The sequence below is a fragment of the Megalobrama amblycephala genome, unplaced genomic scaffold (assembly GCF_018812025.1).
Source record: "Megalobrama amblycephala isolate DHTTF-2021 unplaced genomic scaffold, ASM1881202v1 scaffold634, whole genome shotgun sequence".
Taxonomy (NCBI): Eukaryota; Metazoa; Chordata; class Actinopteri; order Cypriniformes; family Xenocyprididae; genus Megalobrama; species Megalobrama amblycephala.
In genome coordinates this window covers 5,590-12,595 of record NW_025953540.1, presented here as the reverse complement: position 1 = coordinate 12,595, position 7,006 = coordinate 5,590, and the positions used below count along the sequence as shown (strand labels likewise).

General features: G+C 36.5%; 1 long non-coding RNA gene across 2 annotated transcripts; it reads left to right on the top strand.

Moving 5' to 3' along the window:
* The first annotated feature begins 1,303 nt into the window (after nucleotides 1-1,303).
* LOC125262157 lies at nucleotides 1,304-6,359 on the top strand. 2 transcript variants are annotated; one of them, XR_007183522.1, is made up of 7 exons: nucleotides 1,304-1,672; nucleotides 1,789-1,927; nucleotides 2,380-2,465; nucleotides 3,358-3,571; nucleotides 3,903-4,038; nucleotides 4,894-4,983; nucleotides 5,931-6,359. It is a non-coding gene; the product is annotated as an uncharacterized LOC125262157 (long non-coding RNA). The 2 variants fall into 2 exon arrangements; XR_007183521.1 differs by lacking the exon at nucleotides 1,789-1,927 and having other exon boundaries at nucleotides 1,306-1,672; nucleotides 5,931-6,357.
* The last annotated feature ends 647 nt before the right edge of the window (nucleotides 6,360-7,006 follow it).

Sequence of the window (7,006 nt, the reverse complement as noted above, 5' to 3'; positions counted from 1 at the left end):
ATGCTAGTCGATGAGTTGAGTCATCTACACCGCAACTACATAAATTTATCCAAACATCCGGATGCATTCTATAAGTTGTAACTTCTTCCTGAGTCTCTCCATCCGGTTCCAGTCCAGTTTGAACAATGAATGGCTGAACATTGCTACTGACAATCCTCATTTTGGCTGCGTGAGATTCTCCAGCTTTGTTGTTGTTGAGCAACCAAAGTGCAAGCTGTTAAAGCTCCTCCCTCTTCTGGAAAGTGAGCCGGGAGCAGCATGCTCATTTGCATTTAAAGGGACACACACAAACTTCACAGACATATTCTGGGGACACCAGAGACTTGTAAAAGGAGCATTATAGGTCCCCTTTAAAACATTTATTGTGTGAAAATGATTCATATAAATTTTACTCAAGTTGTGCCTGTTCCTTATGACACATTTCCACCACACAAACATATTTTGCCCCAATAAAATTATTTCTCTTTAGTTAGTGTATTTAAAACAGTGTCAATGAAAAGTTTGTAATATGTGATATGTGAAGAAGTGTAATTGTGCTGTAATTTGATCAAATTATGGCAAAAGTGCAAGAATATTATTTTATTGTGTGTATTTAGAATACATAAAATTCAAGCTAGACTTAGTAAGACTAAGAATCTACTATTCTATTCCAAAAATGTCTGAAATGTCATGTCTGTTACCATCATTTCCAGCTCCAAATGAATAGTGATTTGTGGTGATGGAAATGGCATTTATTCCAATATGATGCAACATGTATTCCTATTGTTGGGCATTGTTATTAGACCATTAAAAAAATAAAAAAGAAGAAGAGAAGGACAAAGATATGCTGACTTATTTTGATTGATTCTTTTATTTTCTTTGAATATACATTTAATAAATGCATAAATAAACAACACAATATTAGGTAGGGTAGATTAAGAATCATTTATAATCATTTATAGTTTCCAAAGTTTCTCTTCTCAAACCTGCTCTTTACCACTATTATGAACAGAAGTGTTGCACAAAGCATTGGGAATTCATTATGAAATCTGTTTTGTTTAACACTAAGTTTTAATAATGAAATGTAAATATGTCCAGCTACATGAAAAGTGATTATTATTCATATTCCTCCCAGCAAGAATCAAGTTTTCAGGGTAGTAATAATTCATTCAGGGTTGCATTATGCAGGGCTGTATTATCTTTTGGTGCAGTTCCCGCATTGTTCTACATGTTGTTGTTTTTTTTTAGCAATGCCAAAATTAGTATTTTTCATAGTAAAATGTGTCATTTTAAAATTTGTGTTATTTTGGTCACATTGCCACACTGTAAAAAATGATTCTGGGTTTTAGTCAGGTGGACAAATAAAATCATGTCCTGTCAACTTGCAGTGTCTCACAACACAATAGGATGAGTTATATCAACCTCAACTTGAAGGGAAATTGAAAACTTTAAATAACGTGTTCATATAACAACAAAACATAAGTTCTGTCAAGTTTCTTTCAAATGCGCATGTGCCAGAAACTCTACGTCATGATGACGTACTATTTTACCGAATTTGAGACAGACGCGCCATCCGCCATTTTCTGCACGAGAAGCTGCTGCTGATCACGCAAGAAAAGATGAAGAAGGAGCCCGCGTTTGAACGACTACAGATGGGCAGATGGGGTTTTATGGACCGCAAATAATGAAATTAGTAAGTATACCTTGATTTGTGCTTTCTTTAATGTTAATTTGGGCATGTTTCGTTACCGCTCAGCGTCCGGGTTAGCCTTGTTTCGTTAGCGCTCACTGTCCGCGTTTTGATTTCAGGCATTCATATTTTGCGAACTAAGACAATTTGATTAATAATCAATATCCACACGCACTGCCCGGCAAATTTATGCTCGCTGGACATCGAGCTGCTGTCGAGACGTGAGCAGAAAGAGAAGTCGTCTTTAACTATTGTAAGGTAATATGAATAATAAATAACGTTACAGAAAACAGTGTACATATAACGTTAAGTGACTTTTTAGCGTGTTGGTTGTTTGTTGTTATATTATAAAAATTCCTGATTGATTTATGTTTCTTAAACGCTCAGTTGTTGTTCTTTCCATACCATATGATTGCTTTTGAGCACGTGCACACTTCTGTATAGCTAACGTTAACTTGTATTAATGTAATGTCAGAATTATGTTATTTGTATAAAAGCTTTTATTAGGTGAAAAGTTATCTACAGTGTTGCTCAGTTTTATATTGCAACATCATCACTATGATATTAAATTTATCACCCAGCCATAGAAATAAAAAGTGTTGATATTGCCTTGTTATATTTTGGAAGTAAGATGTTCAGTGAATATTTATATTTATATAAATGTGTATGTGTATTTGGCTCGAGTTTCTGATTTTCTTTTATATTTGCAGGATCCGTACAGTGGAAGCACAACTCCATATCAATGAGGTGGTATTGCAAGATTTGTAGACACCAAAAACCTTCTTGCTTTACTAAGGTACTTTTGTTGAAATACACATGATTTTCTAGGTGTTCACATTAAAGGGTTAGTTCACCCAAAAATGACATTTCTGTCATTAATTACTCTCCCTCATGTCACTCCACACCTGTAAAACCTTCGTTCATCTTCAGAACACAATTTAAGATATTTTTGATGAAATCTGAGGGTATCTGAACCACACATAGGCCGCAACATCATTGCACCTTTTAAACATCCAGAAAGGTAGTTAAAAACATGGTTTAAATAGTTAATGTGACTACAGTGGTTCAACCTTAATGTTATTAAGCGCCAAGAATACTTTTTGTGCACAAAAAAAAAAAAAAAAAAAATCAACAATTTTAACCGTTGTCATATGTAGTGAACTCCGTGCAGGCGTCCTTGTTTACGACGGACACTGGCTCATTATTGTCCGGATCCTGTGTCAGCTGCGCTGTGCTGCTCATGTGTTCAGCTACGGCCAGTACTGAGTTGGCATTCGTTTGTAAACAAGGAAGCCTGCACTGAGTTCACTACATATGACAACGGTTCAAATTGTTAATTTGTCAAATTGAATAAAGTTTTTTGTTGTTGTTTTTGGCGCACAAAAAGTATTCTTGTCGCTTCATAACATTAAGGTTGAACCACTGCAGTCCCATGGACTATTTTAACAATGCTTTCAACTACCTTTCTGGACTTCAAAAGGTGCAATGATGTTGCTGCCTGTGTGTGGATTACATACTCTTGGATTTCATCAAAAATATCTTTGTATTCAGAAGATGAACGAAGGTCTTATGGGTATGGAACGACATAAGGGTGATTAAATGATGACAGAATTTTCATTTTTGGGGTGAACTAACAGGATATAGTAATCAATCAATGTAATCACATCTTTTTTTTACTCTTTCCCCAGTTGGCGAGAAACCAAAAAGCTGTTTCGTGTGATCATCTCCCCACAGAACATTAAAAAAGTTCGACTTGATCCTGTTCCAGATTCTGTTGACGGCCTCAAGCTTGAACCTAAAAGCAGGCTCCAGCTGAAAGACACTTTTGACCTTCAATAAGAAGATGAAGACTTCCATGATTTCTGTAACCTTACATGTGTAGCTGATCTGTCCAAAGACAAGGTGACACTGAAAGTCCTTTTCACCCTCTTTCTAGATACATGGTCAGACTCAAGTTTAGACACTGCAATTTTAAGTGAATCATGATCTCCATCAACTTCTTTACCCAGCATCCATTCATAGCCATCTGCTGCCCGTTCGCAGCCATGGCCATGAAAGGTTGTGCTGTTCTATTAGAAGATATGGGAAAACTTAATGTCCTAATGACCAGTTCTGTCATGTTGAGTGAAATGAAAATGTTTTAACTTCCTGCATGATGTTTTAAATTAGCACTGTGGAAGACTGTCACCCTGGCATCTTTGTTAAATTTATAAATGTATTTATGTTTTTATAGATCAGCAAAGAATTCACCAGGCGTGTTGCAAGTCCTTTTTTTGAAGGCCTATATGGTCATCTCTCGAAGCTGATGCAGTTATTCAGGTCAAAGCATCCCAGAAATGACTTCAATACTGGAGAGCCTTAATAAGGATGTGAGTCAGTTTTATTTTAATGCAGTCTTTCTCTCCTAAAAATGACAATTCTGTGATCATTTACTCACTTTCATGTTTGTCCAAACCTCTATGACCTTTTTTCTTCTATGGATCATAAAACTAGTGATAGTTTTCTTCAAAAAATTTCAAAATATGCAACATGACTCGGCCACTACTTTTACTGCATTTTTATAGTGTTGACTTGTCCTTTATAGAGCTAAGCCTAGCCACTGTTCATTTTCATTGTATGGAATGAAGATATTAATATTTTTGCATGTGTTTGGAGTGGCGTGTTGGTGAGTAAATGACAATTATCATCTTTGCTAACCTATCCTTTTAATTCCTTTTAAAGTGTTGTTACAGTCCCAATGAATTTGAGGCAGGGGTGCTTAATCCTGCTCCTGGGGAGCCAAGATCGTGCAGAGTTTAGCTTCAACCCCAGTTAAACACACCTACTCTAGATAATCAAGGTGTTCAGGATCACTACAAACTTACAGGCAGGCGTGTTGAACCAGGTTGGAGTTAAACTCTGCAATATATTATTGGCCCTCCAGGAGCAGGATTAGACAACCCCTGATTTAAGTGGCATGAGCGTGTTACATAAACTATTAAATCTTATTTTGGTGCTGAACAAAAAGGTAACAAACAACTGTTTTTTTGCACCACATTACTGGTGATTAATTTTCAACAAAAGTATAAAAGTGTAAATGTGTAAATTTGATGTAAATGTTTTTGTGGTTTTCATTTTTTCTAAAAAGCATCAAAGACGGAGGGGGGAGGAAAGGATAAACAAATAAAGAAAAACAAAGGATTGAAAAAATAGAGCTGGTACTTTAACCATCCTATATTTTACAGACAACAAACTAAAGGATGAGGACAGCAGCATTGCTGGGCCTACCGTGGTACATGCAAGAGACTCCTTCAAAATTCATGAAGATATGCAAGGTAAGGAAAAATGTTAGGAAAAACATTGGGTCTCTTAAAGGGTTAGTTCACCTAAAAATGAAAATTGTCATTAATTACTCACCCTCATGTTGTTCCACACCCGTAAGACCTTTGTTTATCTTTGGAACAGAAATTAAGATATTTTTGATGAAATCCAATGGCTCAGTGAGGCCTCCATTGACAGCAAGATGATTAACACTTTCAAATAACTACTAAAGACATATGTAAAACTGTTCTTGTGACTACAGTGGTTCAACCTTAATGTTATGAAGCGATGAGAATACTTTTTGTGTGCCAAAAAACAAAATAGCAACTTTATTCAACAATATCTAGTGATAGGCGATTTCAAAACACTGCTTCATGAAGCTTTGAAGCTTTACAAATCTTTTGTTTTGAATCAGTGGTTCAGAGCATGTATCAAACTGCCAAAGTCTAATTATTTCAGTTAACGAGGCTTTATTACGTTGTGTTTCGAAACGTTTAGAAATTTCAATGGTTCACGTGACTTTGACAGTTTTATACACGTTTTGAACCACTGATTCGAAACAAAAGATTTGTGAGGCTTCATGAAGCAGTGTTTTGAAATTTGTTATTTTGTTTTTTTGGCACACAAAAAGTATTCTTGTCACATTATAAGGTTGAACGACTGTAGTCACATGAACTGTTTTAAATATGTCTTTAGTAGCTTTCAGGGCATCTGAAAGTGTTAATTATCTTGCTGTCAATAGAGACCTCACTGAGCCATCGGATTTTATCAAAAAGATCTTAATTTGTGTTCTAAAGATGAATGAAGGTGTCTTTGAGGTGTGGAACGAAATGAGGGTGAGTAATTAATGACAATTTAAATTTTTGGGTGAACTAACCCTTTAATTTGCAGGGGTCTGGGGATTATATTTGTGTATTTGCTTTTAAGTAATAGTACCTTGTATTGTTTACATTCTATAAAGCCCAGTGAGCGTGAAGAGGATGTGATCAAGGGTGTGGTGATTGGAATCCTAATGGTTGTGGGAAATGTGATGGAACCTCTCCCAGCGATCTACAATGACGTTGCCCTGGTGATTGAGGAAGAAGTGGTAATGCATCACCTTAGTGATATACCTAATGCTTTTCTGAACCTGATGGGCCTGGACTATCCAAATGTTGACTACCCAAAAGAATTAAAATTCACGTTTGAAGTGATACAGCACCCGTTTATAGGAGTGGGATCAGAATTTTGCACTGCAAGAGTTCACTCTCTGAAGAGGAGGTTGCTACGATAAGACAGAAAAGAACAATCTTTTTTCCTTCTTGCTACTGTTTAAAGGGATAGTTCACCCAAAAATGAAAATTTGATATTTATCTGCTTACCCCCAGGGCATCCAAGATGTAGGTGACTTTGTTTCTTCAGTAGAACACAAATGATGATTTTTAACTCCAACGGTTGCGGTCTGTCAGCCGTATAATGCATGTCAGTGGGAACTCCATCTATAAGAGTCAAAAAAACATGCACAGACAAATCCAAATTAAACCCTGTGGCTCGTGATGACACATTGATATCCAAAGACACGAAACAATTGGTTTGTGCGAGAAACCAAACAGTATTTATATGAGTTTTTTTACCTCTAAAACAACACTATGTCCAACTGCGTTCAGCATCTGGTTAGTGAGGTCTGATCGCGCTCTGACAACGGCAGTGATGTCTGACACTCATTGAAGCAAAGCGTGAGACATCACTTCCATCATCAGAACACGTTTTTTTGACCTCACCAACCGGATACGCAGGGCAGTTGGACTTAGTGGTGTTTTAGAGGTAAAAAGTGATATAAATATTGTTTGTTTTCTCGCACAAACTGATCATTTCGTGTCTTAGGACATCAATGTGTCGTCACGAGCCGCAGGGTTTAATTTGGATTTGTCTGTCTTGTTTTTTTGACTCTTATAGATAGAGTTCCCTTTGACATGCATTATACAGCTGACAGACCACAACGGTTGGAGTTAAAAATCATCATTTGTGTTCTACTGAAGAAACAAAGTCACCTACATC